This window comes from Hyposmocoma kahamanoa, unplaced genomic scaffold, assembly GCF_003589595.1.
Source record: "Hyposmocoma kahamanoa isolate Upper Pololo Valley unplaced genomic scaffold, ASM358959v1 92, whole genome shotgun sequence".
In the NCBI taxonomy this organism is placed as follows: Eukaryota; Metazoa; Arthropoda; class Insecta; order Lepidoptera; family Cosmopterigidae; genus Hyposmocoma; species Hyposmocoma kahamanoa.
Genome location: NW_020654748.1, coordinates 6903678 through 6922759, shown reverse-complemented (window position 1 = coordinate 6922759; position 19082 = coordinate 6903678). Strand labels below are relative to the sequence as shown.

General features: G+C 35.6%; 2 protein-coding genes across 2 annotated transcripts in view; both read left to right on the top strand.

The window, feature by feature from the left end:
- The window catches only part of LOC113236573 (cAMP-specific 3',5'-cyclic phosphodiesterase), a 572464-nt gene that overhangs the window by 302648 nt on the left and 250734 nt on the right, over positions 1 to 19082 (top strand). The window lies entirely within an intron of this gene.
- LOC113236574 overlaps positions 1 to 19082 on the top strand; it is a 42543-nt gene that overhangs the window by 15426 nt on the left and 8035 nt on the right. The gene's annotated exons all lie outside the window — the stretch shown is intronic.

Below are 19082 nucleotides of genomic sequence, written 5' to 3'. Positions count from 1 at the left end.
TCGATGACCGTAACACAAAGCCGGTAAGAAAACATCAATAACAACTGACTAAAATTCACCTTCCTCGGTAACCCTGCTGTTACGGTTCTCATAATAAAATAAATATCTGACTTTGGAATCAGATAACTGGTATGATTGAATGGTGAAAATAAACAAATGTAAAAAATGATCATCTATTTTTAACCCTCGACCTAAAATGAGGGAGTTTGAAGCCTTTGTCCGTGTATCTGTGTGTCTGTCTGATCTCAAAGCGATTATTTATTTGACGGCTAATTTAATCGAGACTGTTCTATGTTTGATGGACATCTGTTCAGCTGTTTAAAGATCATCAACTTTCTCTCAGTCAATGGGGATCAGTAATAAAACGAGTTAACAATATTGATTTTATTGAATATTATGATGTTTTATTACCATCATCATCTTATTTAAGAGCCAGACTCTTGTCGGTGTAGCATCTTACTCTCCTCACGGTTCATAGCCAGTTCATTGACCTCTCTATAGCTGTTCACTTTGATCTTCTATTTTTTTCAATAAAGGCCATTCTTGGTCTTCCTCTCTTTCTTTTCTTTTCTATCCTCCCACAAATTCGTCATTACGCAACTAATGTCCAAACATTTTCTCCCTTCTCCTCTTTATTGTATTCAAAAGACTTCTCTCATCTCCAACCCTTTCCAAAACTTCCTCATTTGATTTCTTTTTAAGCCATTTTATTTTTTCCATTTGCGTCCAGCACCACATTTGAAATGACTACAATGTCTCTCTGTCTTTGTTTGTTATTGTCCACGTCTCGCACCATACAGTGTGGTACTCTAGACATAGGTTTTGATGAGTCCTTTTTTCAATTGTATAGGTACTTTAGAGGCAAAAATGTGTGTTTTATTATAGAAAGCCTGATTTGCTATTGCGATTCTAGTCTTTGCTACCATAATATTTATTTAATCTTTTGTGAAATTACTCCATTATAGTATGTACATGGACATATATCTAGATAGACGGCGCGAGTGTACGTACTTCGCGTGCCCAAAGTAAGTGAAATTCACTTAGATGCCGATGCTACACTTCAGAACGCGCTCGACCGTTATGGTAGATAAACACCATTCGAAAACGCGAAAAAATGCATAATTGTGCCATTATAAACTGCAAAAGCACCATAACTGTGGGTAAAAGGGTAAACAGGGACGTTTCCTTCCACGGGCAAGTGATTTTGTAATCAGAAGATGCATAATTTATTTTAAAAACAATTATTTTGGTTTTGTTGGAGTTTCGAGAAAACAAATATACAACCGAGTGTATGCCTCATGATTTGTAATACATTGCAGCTTTTACTTGGTGCGATATATTTGTGATCCTTTGTTAATACGCCATGAATATCGAACAAACGTACTTTTGTATAAAGCATTCAGTTTCGTGGTACGGCCGCTCGTAAACTTTTTGGCCAAATTTAACATTCAGTGATGCGTTAGGCACCACTGTTCTCGATTCTGATCGATTTTGTAAACAAAGGGACGAAAATTATTATGACCTTAGCAATATTATAAAAATATTCTATATCTCTTTTGTTGTGTCGTTTATTATTTATAAAGCATTGCTTTCAGACCCATCAGCTTAATGGTAACTAATAGTCAAGAAAAGCACAACGTAATATACATAAACTAAAAATGAATTCGTGTAAAAAAATGTAACTACTAAAACCCGCCATTTTTTCTTCCTCACACCCATCCTTAGGCCTTATTATGTCGTTTAGTAACGTTTCGTTCTTTTTTTTCAGTTTTCTAGTATCTATTATCAGTAGTATCTGTAATTTCGATTTTTTTTGCAGCACGTTGCCTAGGATGTCTGAATATAGTGATAATTACATACATTGCCGGATATGTAGTACGAGTAATACAAAAAAATATATAAAGCAAAAAAACAAGTAACATTTTCAGTTTCAAGAAAAAAAAGAAGAAGTAACATTTTCATTTGTCTTGCCATTCATCAATTTGATCAATTACCGACAGAAAACCATCTAGTAAAATTAATTAAGGCAGCAAGTTCATATATTGACGTGCGTTTTCATTATTTAAGTTAATCGATAAGATCTTCTATTACAAAAAGGATGTTATATAATAAGCTCGTTTTACTGAAAGAACAATAATTTTAATATTTGAAGTCGTTTGAAAATAATAGTCTTAATTTTTTTGAAGCAATCAACGTTTTTAAAAACAAGTAAAATAAAGGACTAAACTATCTTATTCTAGTATTTTCTAGTATATTAATATTACGACTAAGTACTTGTAATAAAGAAATAGTTGAACAAAAATTATTCTATTTAGAATCGATTAATTGAATGGAATAAGCGTGCTTTATACGTATTTCGTTCAATCAATCGATTTAGAGCGACCGGAAGGAGGTTCCCATCACTAAATAGTTCTTGTGACGTCACAGTGGGTACAAAAAATGTGACACGCTTGGTTTTGATACAAATTGCTGTACTTGCGGCGTCTATCTAGATATATGTCTGTGAGTATAAATCATAATTAGAAAAAAATGTAAGCAAAGGGAATAACCGTACAAACAACACATTTTAAATGGTAGTTTCCTATTTTGGGCGAATAAACATTTACAACTCTTCTCAAGCTGTAATCTAATAAAACTAAGAACAATTTCCATTTTGCAACATATATTTTTACTTAATTTTGTTCAATACAACAATTATAATAAAACACTACGTTTGAGGTGGTAAATAATTTTATGACACTAGTCACACACACACACACACACAATCGTTATCAAAAACTTTTTGAACCGTCATTTTGTAGTGTCATGGATGTCATTCTTGCTTCGTTTCTCGAACTCGAATGTTTTCTTGTCTCCGTAGTGCATTTGTTAAAGTTTTTGTTTACTGTTCATATTTTGTAATATATATTTGAATTGTAGACAATGAGAACCTCCTCCTTTTTCGATTCCAAAGAAATTCCTTTGTTTACATTTTGGACGTCTAATTATGATTCATACTGCAGTTTGTTATGAGAAATTTCAAGTCAATCGGATAAATGGAAGTAAAATAAATATTCATAATTATTAATATAAGAAAAATTCTTTTCATCCGACAGGACTCTCGAATATTCGGTCTTTGTAGTATTAATTATCACTTCGTTGGATTTTCTTATCGGATGTCCTTATTGAATCATATTAACCACCTCCGTGGCCGATCGGTTATCATGCTGGACTGCAAGAGTTCGCAGGTTCGATTCCCGAGACAGGAGAAATTTATATATCCTACATTTATTTATCTCGTGAGTTTGGACGTCATTTGTGGTTGTTTATGTGTGTGTCCATGGCACCCGCGACACAGGGTCACCTTAGTGAGGCGCTAAGAGTGTGTACTTTTTGTATACGTTACATATTTGTTCTATAACTTATAAGCAGGTCTGTAAACAGTACATAGCGATCGTAGATCAAGAACTGTATGTCTATACTTATTAAAGTACTAATTTTATACAATATTCAATCTATGCTATGGACTACAAACTCTAATATTATAGTATTAAAGTAGGAAATCGTTGTTATGTTTGTGAATAGTATTCGATAAATATTTTCTTTCTCTCATTTTGCTCTCTCTCCCTCTTTCAGTGGAAAGATCCTTTAATTTTTATTTATACTACATATTGGATGTCAATGTTACCTATGATTGAACATGTTGTTTTGTAAATTTAATATATCGTATTGTTTATAATAGTAGATAGGTTATACAAAATGAAACAAACGGTTCTAACTCTTTCAGACTTTACTTACTCATTTCATCTTTTATCTATTTTATGTTTTAGGCAATAAAAGCTTTTATTTCACTACAATAAAGCAATTCGTTGAATAATCACGTTTATTGCAGTGACATGTAGTTATTAGAGTAAACGGTAAAGCCCAATCGTCCTTTATTATTTTTATTATCACATAGATAATAAAAATATAAAAATGAACGTTTGTTTGTTTTGTATGCGTTCCTTTATTATTCATCCGATTGCGAAGTCTTTGAAGAATTTGAACCATTTTAAAATATTAGATGGCTAGTAAACTAAAGTTGGCAATAATAATATTATTATTACTACACAATTTTTTTCGGTTCGTAAATGTAACTAGCCAAAAAGATTGAGAAAATAAAACACAATAATAACAAAAGCGAGAGCCCAACAAAAATTTGCCAAGCTGCTACAACCATTGCCTTATTTTTTATAATATCAAGTGACGGGATGAACAAGTCGTGCACCTGATGGTAAGCTACACCCCTGACCATAACAGTTGCGGTGCCACTTAGAGCTTTAAATCGCAAAGATCTGAGGGGTCACTCCATTACGCCCATCACCCTGAGACATAAGTTGACAAGTCCCAGTGCCTGTAATTTCACCAGCACCCTTACCTTCAAAACCGGAACACAGTAATGCTGACATTATTGCTTGCCGCCGGAAATAGGTAAGGTGGCAGTACTTCCCTGGACGATCTTACACAAGGAGCTCTACTGCTACTAAAACTACTTGCGTGGTCTCAAACTAGAAGATTCCCTACATTATGAGTACCATAGTAATGGAATTCACCAGAAAGTTCGAAAAGTCTGGGAATCGAACCCAGGACATTCTAGCGCCCTTAGTGCAAACCGTTCTACTTTTTTATGATACTAATTGACGGGGCGAATAAGTCGTGCGCTTGGTGGTAAGCGACACGCCTGTCCATGGCAATTGCAGTGCCGTTCAGAGCCTTAATCACAAAGATCTGAGGGGCACTGCCATTGCGCCTGCCACCCTAAGACATAAGTTGACAAGTGTCATGTGCTTGTAATTTCACCAGCACCTTTGCCCCTCAAACCGGACCGCAGTTCACATTACTGCTTGGCGGCAGAACTAGGTAACCACCGAGGTCGTCAATGACAATGGCAATGCAACGCATACAATGTTTAATTAACTGATAAAAAATATAGCATAATATTTAGGGTCCAATTATAATTGGTCACCCATTATAAAAATCTCATTTCTAAATATTGTATGAGAAGCAAACTGAATAGTGAAATATAAGTAGAACTAAAGTATTATTAGTATTTATATTGGTTTGTTCGGTCGCCCCCTGTGATCGGATTTCAAACCCAACTGACAGTGACAAATGACAATCATTTTCTATATTATCGTATACATATACACGTTCGCGCGTGTTTTGTTTTACACACTCAGAAATAGAAATGGAAATAGATTGTAGTGGAAAGGATAAGTGTAGGTACTAAGTCAGTTTAAAATAGAATTCGTCTTTTAAAATACCTCCGTTCACGTTATGTACTTCTATAGAATAATGAAATCAGTCAATAAGAATAGCAATAGAGTCTTGTGAATGTGTTCGTCCAGAAAAGTACTGCCACCTAATCTATTTCTTTCTGAAAACTGCTATGTCTGATGAAAGCAGAAACATTAAGGTTACTCGTACAGTCTATACCTCCTATATTTTTGTGTCTCTAATTGCATATGTACTCATGGATATATGACAAATTATTTGGTTACTGTAGAGTGACCGCGACAAGGGGACCTGTAAAGGGCCCGAAACGTCGGTTTGTTTGAAAAACAAATATACGCGATTTAAATCCGGAAAAATAGTTACATTTCCTATGTGTAACAATCGCAAAAACCTAAGAACTCGATTGTAGAGTTTTAAATGTATTTCACATAGCTAGAATGCTATTCGCATGTCAGGAATACGATCATTTCAAACACAATCTGCGAAAGCGAATGCGCTCTGAACATTTGCGGTCGCTTACATACATTCCAACATATACTTTGCCGGGATACAACAACGTATAACGAATGCGCAGGCCGGACTACATACTACCAGAAATTCTGAACGATCTACCAGGCACAGTGCTAAGTGACACTGCTGAGAGTGATGTCAAGAAATGCAAAACTGTTAAAAGAGACACTATATTGTATTGTAGTATAATATCTATAGCACTTATTTAAATGTAGACATATACTCTAGAATTAATTAATATTTTAGTGAATTGTAAGTTAATTTAAGTGTCGAGCTTGTTAGCTCATCGCTAGATGGTTAAATCACTAAGTTTTTGCGTTGCGATAAAGAAGAGTTGTTTTTTGTCAAATTTGTTCTTGAAATTGAATAAATAAATAAAAAAAGATGCCTAAACTAGGTTGAATTAATGAATCACAGGCTACAGTATACATATACTTTTTTAACCGGCCGAAAAAAAAGGAGGAGGTTCTGGGTGCGGTTGAATTTTTATTTGTGTAATATATATTCACCTACCAATAAATGCGTATGTTACGCGATTACTTTGACATTTTTTAACCGATTTCGATGTTTGGAAAGGGGAAGTCAGTAGAGGTCCATTTAAATCTGAAGAAAATATTCCACCTCTAAGGGTAGCCAATTATAGGATGAACCCGGTTTATTGGATTTCACCCACTTCCCGGTAACAGATTTCAATAAAACCTGGCAAATAGATGTAATTCCACAAAATTTTGAGGTCGGTTTCTTTTTATAACATTATTTGTAATTATAACTTATACATTTCAGATTTAAATTCAACTCTACGCCAGTTTTAGAATACAAACTAGTCTAAAGACCAGAGTATAAATGCCCGGCATAATATCGACTAAAATTTTATAATGCAGATAACTTTTTTCTATCCGGACGCGTTGGAACCCACAAGAGTGATTCACGAACATCTGTACTTGTCTGGCATACAGGTTACGAATAGTTCACAGTTTACAATCCTTCAGGGATTTATCTGAGATTTCTTTAAACCCACCCAGTCTTTTCTTTTATAAATGTACGATTTTCTGTACAGAAACCTTATTAAAACGAATGACGAACTTGGGTGATAAAACGTACAGTCACTGGGTGTTTCATTACGTTAACTTAACAATAGAAACGCTGTATGTAGTAGTTCTTGTAATTGTAAAGGGGAGGAGCCGTTAACCCTTAAACAAACTGGAAAGTCTATGTCCTATCTATGAAACTGTGAGGTGGTTTCCAGGTAATCGAGTTTCGTATACATCCATTGCTAAGTTATTAAAAAAAGGGATGTTATAGTTATTAATATAAAGATCGAACACAAAGAAAAATTCCTTCGATCTGACAAGACTCGAACCTGTGTCTGTATGCCAATCTAGTGCAACCGCTCTACCAACTGAGCTACAGATCAAGTCAGCAGACCTTACGAATATCTCTATGCGTTTCTTACAGATCTTTGATTTTTGTTTTCACTGTTTTTACCGCAGCGCCACCTGTGAGAAATGTATGAAAGTTTTTCGTCGCTCAACCAGGTATCTTTATAGCTACCAAAGTTTGACATGAGAATGTCGTATTCAATAAAATAAATGTTCCAAGGGATGTGTGCGTCAGTACACGGTTGCGCGTACTTATAAGCCGCGGTGTTATTGGGTACGAAGTTGCCCTACTTGTTCTTATTCTACTATGCTACTAGTCTTATGGTCGAATTGTCGATCACTTTAGTGATAATCATTAAGTGAATAAATACGAAAGCCTTAAAATCTATAGTGCAGAGAAGCTAATCTAATTTAAAGTATTACGTCGCCTCGTGAAGGATTCATTATTATTTAAACAAGAATTTGATATCGAAAGACAATTAGAAATAGTCCATTATGTAATTACGTGGGCCGATTGACTCGACTGTAACATATTTAATATAGAGGAAATGATTCGGATTTCATTCATACAAAACTATAGTTACTTTTCGTTGATTTAGTTAAGGGAATTAACTGTGTTAAAAAGCTGATAATATTGTATTATATATTATATGTTTAGAAAAGTCATTCGATAATTGGAAATAAAATTATGTTTTCAGATCTAAATCGGGTAGGTATATTTATTTTTTCAAACAAATCAACTTTTCAGGCCCTTTACACGACCCATGGAAACGTTTAAACATATGATTTAGATATGATAAAACGGTAAAATAAAATTTTTAATAAGATTTCGCTTATTTCATTAGGGGTGTTAAAAATTTGCAGAATTTTAAGCGTACCTTGGCTTAATGAAAACAAATTCAATTAATATTCCTTAATTATATATTTTTTGTAACTAAATTATACAATCCACGGCTCACAGGCCGGTGGAAAGTCCTCGAGGGTACATAAATAAAATATCATAATTGGTACATTCATAAAGAAAAAAAATGCTCTAACGCCATATCTAATGAATTTTATGTTCATTATGGCCCAGGAAACCAAACCAGCCTCTGTAGTATGCCGCCTCGATAATGCTATTATATCCACATTTAGCTGTGAAATTCGAGTGATAAACCTTTTTTAATTTTATAATTTTTTTCACAATATGATGATGATTCAACGACAAAGATAGCGATATACGTAATTTTATATCGTTGTCCTTGTTCTTCAAAATGTATAACAATAGTTCATTACCAAATAAGCAAACTTATATTTATCAACTGAATTATATATTGTCACGGGGAGGTTTATCACACATATTCTGCCATGCTACGGCCACTGGTCTCAATTTAGGGAAATCCGTGTAAATACAAGAGTAACGGAATATACAAAAGGCAATACTCGGAACACCCAGACCAGAAGCTATTTAGAAAAGTACATTTCCCAATTTGGTTCTACCGGGAATCGAATCCAGGACCTCCTCATTCAGCATTCACAGTGGAAACCATTGGTTCACAAATTTTGACCTGGCCAAAAATAAGTACATTTTATTTCGTTTTCACGCATCGCAAATTCATAATACAAAATCAACGATAATACTGTTGTATAGTTTATAGGTAGAGAACTTATTCCAGTCACAGTATATATAGCTATTAAGTACAATTACTACTAAGGGAATCAATCCTTGCTGTTAGTCGTTGATTAGATATGAAATCTATAAAAGCGTCAGATATTGCCTGCCATCTTGACCTTTTCTCAAGTTTATTACTGTATCTAACTTGTCTATGAATGAAAAAACTAACATTATTTAAAAATAGGTTATTTTGACCTTTACACTTGTCCATTTCTTATCAAACTTGTTTATGAACGATAAAAATAGTATCATTTAAGAATAGGTTAGTTGGATTGTCTTTGGCGCAACTCGAAATATTTTTTTTTGTACTTGTTATTTTTTTGCATTCTTATTTATACTTGTTGTTATAGTACCGATGGCATATTTATATTGTATTATTGCGGCCTAGACATTCGCTGTAGTAGATGTGTAGTAGTGTGAATCGCTTGGTTGTGGAAACTGATTATCTTCAATGTGTATACACATTGAGGGTAATCGAGATATCAGTTTCATCTATTATATAATATTAATTTATCGCATCCGATCGTGTGATCTGAGCTGAATAAAACACGCTTGCCGCTTTATTCCACTCTGATCATCCAAATGAATTATAAATATATTACAATTTCTGTAATATGCCCACTAAACTTTTTACTTACTAGTAGTAGTCATAGTATTTATTTATTTAGTAGCAGTAGAGCTCCTTGTTTATTTTTATTTTATTTCTTGTCGGAGATCTGACTGACAGTCACTTAGAAAACTAAATAAATTTTCAAATTCTGATGATGAGTTCCCACATATAAAAGTGTGTAAGCGTTCATCCAGGGAAGTACTTACTTACATATTTCTGCCGCCAAGCAGTAATGTAAGCTATTCCGCGTTACGCTTTTGAAGTGTAAGGGTGCTGGTGAAATTACAGGCACTTGACACTTGTCAACTTATGTCTCAGGGTGACGGGCGCAATGGCATTGCCCATCAGATCTTTGTGTTTTGGAGTTCTATGTGGTACTGCAATAATGACATGACATTATGACGTTATGGATAGGCGTATCGCTTACCACGGCATGTTCGTCCCGTCATGGGGCTTTAGGAGGTTAAACCCGGTTTTCCCTATTACATCTCGTCAGGAATAGTGTAAAGGCGCGTATGTAGCATTGGTACAGGAAAGTGTTAAAACGTTATCACTTTGTTATTTCAATGGTTGCGACTTTAATGTTTGCACAATAAGCATTAATTTATTAACGATAGATTCCAGTAAATCAGTCTAATTTGGTTGCCACGACGTAGACGCGGATTTGGTTTGACCACTAACTTACCGAAATGGCTCCGCATAATTGCAATATCCCCGACGATCTCACATTAAATTTTTTATTATTTTGAGGCGTACTGCCAAATATAAAAATAGAACTATAATTTAGAAAACCAATCGCCAAAAAGAATGATACGGCGTATAATGGTACGATGCAAGTCGCTAACTAAACCTCTTTCATGCACTCTGAAATAAATGAACACGCTAGAAATAAAATGATTAATGAAGAAAATGTGCTCAACAAACAATAATACAGTATTACTATACTTAAAAATGTATAGTGTACATAAAATAGTATAATGAACCAAATGTTTTTGTAACAGGTACCTGTCATTTCTTTAAGCTGCTTTATCGAACGATGTTGAAAGTTACTTAAACTAACGAAGATGTCTGAATAACTGACATATTGACGGCTATTTTGTAATCAAATACGATTCCAGTGAGATGAAAGAAACAAGCTATAAATAAAGTTAAGTTAACAGATTTAATTAATAATAGTGAACTTTTATTATCATACCTACTTGACGTTAAATATAAAGTGCGTTCTGAGTTTTTAAGATCTCTCCATAGTAAAAGTTGTACATATTTGTTACAATAATCGTTTGAAATAAGTGATGTGAAATTAAATTTCATCCTGTATTAATTAAGGCTTATTCATCATGACATATTTATATCATATTTCTGTGCTTATCTCCGGTAGTGGAAAGGTATGTACGTCATAATTCACCACACAGGTCCAATGTGGGCAGGAAAGAAGAATGTTAACTCAGATTTACTACTAACTAACAAGATGGCTTTAATCATAAAATACTTCACTTGCTGAATGCTTGTGAAAATTTATTAAACTTAAGTTAATTAGATTAGATATCCTTTAAAATAAATCGATATCCCTCAAAATCACGGCATGCGGTAAGATTGGTTAGAGTCAGGGTTTGCTAGTCCAGCTGGGCTCTAATGAGGTCAAAGTCAGCTACGCGAGGGCCGTGAAGTTTATCAGATTTCTCCATCAAAGAACACGATCGTTAGAATTTCAGGGTTCTTGGTAAAAGGGGTAGAATTTGTTTATTTTTATATAATATCAAGTGACGGGACAGACAAGTCGTGTGCCTGATGGTAAGCTGCACGCCTGTCCATAACAGTTGCAATGCCACTCATCTCTTTAAATCGCAAAGATCTGAGGTGCACTGCCACTGCGCCCGTCACCTTGAGACGTAAGTTGACAAGTTCCATGTACCTGTAATTTCACCAGCATCCTTACCCTTCAAAACCTGAACACAGTAATGCTGACATTACTGCTTAGCGGCAGAAACAGATAAGGTGGCAGTACTTTCCTGGACGAACGCTTTCACAAGGAGCTCTACTGCTACTAAATATACAGGATGTCTTCGAGCGTGGGGCTTCTAGAGTTTGCTATTCAAATGAAACAAACTTTAAAATATGGTAATTTAAAATTCTCACCCATCCGAATAATTAGCACAAAACCCTGATGTAACTAAAATTTTATTTTTTCACCAGTTTTGAAGAGTTATAAAGTTGTTGCACCTGAGTATTGCAATCGATACTTGCTGCGCCATGTTAACTACATGCTAAGTATGTATTTAGCACAATAGTGTGGAAAATAAATTCGTAGCGAATGAATACATACACACTAATCTTTTAGTGAATTTGAATGGGCATTCGATGACGTACAATGGAAAAGATCAAACAAGAGTGCACAAAAATTCTACGTAGCTGTTATTAATAATCACCTTTGTTATATCCTAAAAGAATTACAGGAAAATACTCACATCTTTCTAATAAGTAACATTATGTTTTTATGACATCAAGTTGTAGTGCACGTCAGAGCTTTAAATCGTACAAATCTGAGGGACACTGCTGCTATGCCCATCAGCTGTAGAAAGTTGACAAGTCCCGTATGCCTGTAGGTTCACTAGCACACCTACCTTTCAGAACGAGAACGCAGTAATGCTCTTATTATATAACTTGGCGGCAGAAATGGGTATGGTGGCATTCCTTGGATGAACTCTTTCACAAGAAGATCCAGTGCTACTGCTATATTTCTCAAGTTGTATTTTGCATGATATTACTGTAAAACAAAAGGAAATGCTACTTGTAACAACAACGCAAAAATCCAAAATCTGACGAAATAATAACTAATAAGAAAAGTTTGAAGCGTGTTGGTGTAACTTAGTAATTCCTTGTATGAGAACATTGGCCCTTGCTCTGTAACATGTTATTAATATTCATAAGACAAAACTCCCCTGGCGTCATGGTAGAGATGACGTTCGCAAATTCTCGTTTCAGGCAATGAATATTTGCTACGAATCCAAGCATTTATTTCAGAGCAGAACTTTATTGACAACATGCTTCATGTTCCTGACAACAGACAAAATTACTACTTGTTACTACTACTACAGACAAAATTCTTCATTTCAGGAAGATATTTACTTTTTCAATACGTCATCAGACCAACTTAAGCGACTACTCTGTAATAAATTTTTCTATTCTTTCCCTTAATAAGAATGAGAATCCGAGTAAGAATTTATCTTTTTTACTTATTTCTTCTAAGTGTTTGTACAAGTTGTAATGTAAAGTTTAACTGTTAACTTATCTGTGGAAACTTGTTATTGGTCATCCATATTTATTATTGTAACTATTTGTATCCCTAGCAGTTAATTTTCCTAAAAATGTAAAATTAATAAAAAATAATTCAATTTGTGCGAATAGAAATATTTTTTTGTGTTTGATCTTAATGACTCTTGATGAAGCTCAACGATGATGCTTTTCAAGAATAGTGTCTCAACCCGAAATAGGTCGTTTTTTTACTTATTACACAGCTATGTACAAATTTTTTTTATAAGAAACCGAGCTTTCAAATCAATCAATTGAATATCCCGACATCATTGGACCGGAATATAATTATTTGTTTTAGCATCATCTTTGTGATGAACCAGGTGTTTTTGAGATAGGCCATCAATATGATTGTTTATTTATACGTACTTTTGAAGCGTCATAGAAATTTTTCATCATGTAACTAATAGGAATAATCTGTATGGACAAATAATCTGTCATTTTCTTAGACTAATTTTCCACTAAGCGGGTAGTCGCGGATGGCTGCCTGCGGGCGATTTCTATTTATTCAAATAAGCCATACCATACCAATTGACGCAGCCGCAACTCGAAAGTCGTTGCGACTGCATTTGTATGTAGAATATTGCTCGCGGCTAGTCATCATCAATCCATTTATACGTCCCACGGCTAGGCACGGATCTTCGCGCCCAGTGCGGATTGGACACCTCACACGTTTTCCGAGGGTTGTGAACCTTTTTCGGCGTGCAGGTTTCACCACGATGTTTTCTTTAACCGATAATTTCAAACATAAATTTCGCACTTAAATTCCGAGAAACTTTGAGGTGCGAATCCGGATTCGAACCCACGGCCTCTGCGCGAGATACAGTAGGTCAAACCATTAGACCACCACGGCTATTTTTTTTAAATACAGCGGTTAGACGCTTGATGCAAAAAAAAAAGGCTCCTATCAATGGCTAATATATTACATAGTTGCGATCTAAAACTTTAATCGCGGTACCAGTGGCGTAATGGCGGCCATTAAATCTTCAGCATCCAAGCGTAGTGCATACAGGGTACGATGCATTCTATCTCAATAAGATTAAATTACAACTCATTTAAAAAAAATAAAAACGGACTTCAAAAGTTTGATTATCCCCTTTCGCTGTGTTTGTTACTGTGGTCCCGTCAAAGATAATTAAAACGCATATGGAAGTCCTCGTCAAAACTAATAATGTCAGCCGGAACATAACGTAGGTGCTGTACACTGTTTAAGAGTTACTCTCACCTGTCTGCCATTTCCATTACCATAACATTTTATTTTCAATGAAATTACACATATACGCCAAGTTTTTCTAAATTCGATTAATGGAAATTGAGTGAAACTCAGTAAATTGGATTCATTCCCTAATTGGGCGCGTTCATATTATGTCGTGACGACAGATGGTCGTGCAGTTTTGTTCACATGTAGTACAACACGATTAACAGTCGTTCCCGACCTTTTTGTCGTTATGACGACAGACTGTCGTGACAATGGGAAGAGCTAGAACGACAGTTTTCAGTCGACAAATAAAACGTCACGATAAAAACGCAACAGATAATCGCAGCTTCAAACGATTGTGTCCGCTGGAAACGACAGTTGTTTAACGATAAAGTAAACGTTCATGATACAGTCACGATAGATAGTCGTGGGAACAGGCTAAACGCGACTGTCGTCCAACGATAACAAAACGTTACGACATAATGGGAATTAAGATAAGAGGGAAAATATTTTCTTCAAATTTTAATGAGACCACTACAGACAACTTTCCAACAATAAAAGGATCATCGAAATCAGTCCTCAAATGTCGGAATAATTGCGTAACATACACACAAATAAAAATACAATCCAATTGAGAATTCCATTTCCAACACAAAAAGAATCATCGAAATCGGTTCACGAATGCCAGTGTAATTACGAAAAAATACAGTCGAATTAAGTACCTGCTCCATATTTCAGTTGACGTGACTCCAAACAACAAGTCTAAAACGGCTGTATTGGCAGAATCATAATATGAATTGTCGATTAATCATATTATGATTCTCCCAATACGGCCTTTTTAGCCCTGCAGGACTATAATACGTTTCGTACGAGGTTTCTTGTAGTCTTACTTAACAATACGCAGTCAAAATTTTAATATTACCCGTTCAAATATTCATTCGCAAATGTACGTAGTTCGTTAATCAGTAATACACCATATTAACTAATGTTTGATAATATTACAGAATATGAAACTATTGTAACTTTATTACCCGGTTAATTTTGTCATGTTCTAGGGTAAATTATAGGGAAACCGGTGATATATGGCTCATCGGGGATATAGACGACACGTGTTCAATCACGAACTTACCTTATCAGTTTTCTAGGTAATTTACGTTCGTATGAGACAAATTGTTTTTTCGGAGATTCTTTTTGGTGGCAAAAGGGTGGTTAAGCTTAATATTCGTTTTTGTTATCAATTAATAGTATATTATAAAAGTCTGAAAATAATTATAGACTTTTGATTTAGCATCATACGGCAATCTAGGTCATATACATTTCTGTGCAAAATTTTAAGTGGTTTAACATTGATTGAAAAAACCCACATGCAAATATATGATGTTGAACACTTAGAGTGAGTCTGACGACAAACGTAATATAGCGTCAAGCGTAAGCGTTACTTAGAAAACGCTTTAATCCGCTTTCCCTTTTCGATTACCGGGGGACTAGACGTAGGCTTGGATTCCACCCCTATGCTGTGGATATTCCAAAGATTCGCACGAAACGTTACGCTTCCACATTTATTTGGCGGACGGCTATGGAGTGGAATTCCCTGCCTGCAGACTTGTTCCATATACGTTATAACTTTAAGGCGACAGTGAAAAGGCATTATTTGGGTGTGCATGCTCCATCGTCGACCTCATCGCACTTTCTATCAGGTGAGATGGAGGTCAAATGCGCACTTGCAATTGTTTAAGAAAAAAAATGTGAGTTGTGAGTCGCGTTTTTTGACTCGCGTAATTTACACTGCGTTCGTTTTCATATAAAATCCGGTTTGTGCTACACCTTTTAATGGATCCATTACATTATATGGCACAAATACCACCTAAAAGCAACTGAATAAACTACATTCGTTTGGCGACTCTACGGAATTCCAGTCGAATGTAAACTACGATACTTAAAAAACTCAAACTGCATAAGATTAAGCTCGTCAGGCCTCACCCTTATGAAGTATTGCATGTATGTAGTTAATTTGTCAAATAATTTAAAGTTACGTATATCAAAAATTACTATAACAAATTCATCACAATATTCAGAAAATAAGCGTTCACATGTTCACAAGACACTTTACGCAGTTTTACCACATTTTCATTGTAACAAAATCACTATAGTGCGTGTTTTAAGGTCAATACCATATTTCCCAAAATCATAAACCCAATAACCTCTTTACCCTACCAGCTAAACTTTCACAAAGCACATTCTTTAACTCATATTCAACACGCCATAGTTTGCCTTGGAAATTTGATTACATCGATATAACGAACACAGTGGCAAAAATCAATGAATATTACATGCCCATTCCATTGCTGTTTTTTGCTACGAGAACACATTTCATTTAATTGAACGCCGGGCTCGACGGACCTCTTTTCCAGATAGTTACAAAAAATATATCAGATTAATGAACCTGACCTTTTCCAAATGAAAAGATACGAAATTTGGGGGTTGTTAAAAACCAATTTAATCAGTAGACAACGACTAAGGTTAAATCCTTTTTTGCGTGACGGCTATTGTAGATGAACCGACACGCACCTTCAACCCAGAAGGGTTGATCCTTTCAACACTAAACTACGAATTAAAAGGGGATAGAAAGTGTCTGTTTTCTACTTATCAGGCTTAAAAGCAGGTCAGATAACATTCAGTTGTGTCTAGCCTTCGGACTTTGAATAGATAGGCATCGGCCGGGACGGAAGTCACTACCTTCGCGTGCTTGCACCGCTGTGCCATGATGCATTTTGTCGGTAACAAAACGTCCTAAGTGTACATAAAAGGTCATGTTACGTAAATAAATCTGGATTAATACGATGAGTTGGTGGCAGTCACGAGGTACCTAGTTAGCATTAATGCTTTAACACCTCGCACTACGTGGAGCAGATACACATTGATTTACTCCAGTTATGCTTGGAATTCCGAGAAACATTAATCATTAAATAGTTTAATATAATATCTGGTCTTAATATTAAATATACAAGGTGTAAAGAAAATTTTTCGTTGATAACGAAATGAGTTTACCATAATATTGTTTTTTAGTCGTGCGCCTGATGGTAAGTTACACGCCTGTCTATAACAGTTGCAGTGCTACTCAAAGTTTTAAATATCACACGTATAAATCAGAATATGCTAGTACAGGGTACCATATTTCGCTGTAATAAATAAAATAAAATAAATAAAATAAAAATGTTTTATTCGTTCATTTTAAAGGGCACATAGTACAGGGGCGGATGTTTCTATTTAGGCTTGTTAGGGCCTGTGTTAGGAAACATATATTCGGATCGATATATTCGGATAATAATATGATTAAATCAAAGTTAAATTATTGTACTCACAATTTCAAAGGAAGCATTCAACATATTCCAATTAGCAGAACCAGAGTTAAACCCGTTACAATGTGCTAATGACTGTATAATTATATTAATATGTATTTGTCGGTATAGCACTTGTAAATAATAATGAATTCCGACCACGTAGTTAAACGGTGTACCACATAGGTAAACATCTGAAGCACTTTGTTATCCAGTTGTTAGTAGGTACATGAAATCTAGTTCGAGAACCACACGTGTTGTCGTTTGTATGTTAGCTCATTACTAAACCGCTACATCGCGTCTAAATTGTCACTTATATTAAACTAGGTCACAGGCTATGAATACTAATTCCATAAAACTGGAATCAGTGAATAAATAAATGAAATGTTCTTGTTTGCAAAATTACAGTAACACGAAATAGCGATAATAATAATAAATATAATAACGAACACACTCAACATAACCCCGCACTGGGGAAATCCTATGTCGCGGGTGCCATGGACACACACATAGACAACCACAAATTACACCCAAACTCACGAGAGAAATAAATGTAGGCCCTACAAATATTTCTCCGGCCCGGGAATCGAACCTGAGACCTTTGCGTGTCAGTACGACACGGTAACCGTTCGGCCACTGAGGCGGTTAAAAGAAGACAATGGAGTAATTTCAATTATTCATTTCTACATGTTTGAACTCTACGCATAAATTTTACATTTACATTGTTTTTTTAATAATAAGATCACCCTCACGGTGACGAGAATATTTTTCTGAGTCGCGGTTTTTGGCTCTCGTAGTTTACGTTCGACTGAAAATCGGTTAGGGTTCCAAACGAACGTATTTTATTCAGTTGCTTTTAAGCGTTTGTTCTGGTGTTTGTTTCATATTGTGTAATAAATAGGTCCATTAAAAAAAGTGTCATTTATGAAGCATTAGATGATGTTAGAAAACGAAACTGGGGTACATCCCTTCAATAAGGAACGATTTAGTAGCAGTAGAGGTTCGTCATAGAGCTACCGAGTCGTGCGCTTGATAGTAAGCTACACGCCTATCGATAACGGTCGCAGTGCCACTGAGACTTTTAAATTGCAAAGATCTGAGGGGCACTGCCACTGCGCCCGTTACGCTGGGATATAAGTTGACAAGTCCCATATCCTGTAATTTCACCAGCACCCTTACCCTTCCAAACCGGAACACAGTAATGCTGATATTACAGCTAGGCGGTAGAAAAGGGTAAGGTGGCAGTACTACGCTGAATTTTTTTATTTTTTTTTATTGTGACTCGGCAAAATAACTGCACCGCGCCTGATGGAAAGTGCGAATACAGTCCAGAGATGAGAGTAACGGATGGAAAACACAAATATCTTCACTCCGTCACTATCATTTTGCCGGCCTGGCCAAATGCTTCTTCACACTACGTTTGAAGGACCCGATGTTATAGAGGGGAGGGAATACATGCGCCGGGAGTTGGTTCCACAATTTGATGGTTCGGCATAAAAACGAATTGCCAAACTTTTTAGTGCGGGACGGTATTGAACTGACCGTCCAACTGTGGCAACGCAGTCCGGCACGGGTGGTCCGCTGATGGAAAGGAGAGGAAGGGATAAGGTTGAATAACTCTTTGAATGAACTCTTTCACAAGGAACTCTACTAAACTAAGTTCGTCCAGGGAAGTACTGCAACCTTACCTATGTCTACCACCAAGCAGTAATAGCATCATTGCCGTGTTCCGCGGTGACGGTCGCAATGGGAGCGCACCTCAGATCTTTGCAATTTAAAGCTCTAAGTGGCACTACAACTGTTATGGATAAGCGTGTCGCTCTTCACCAGG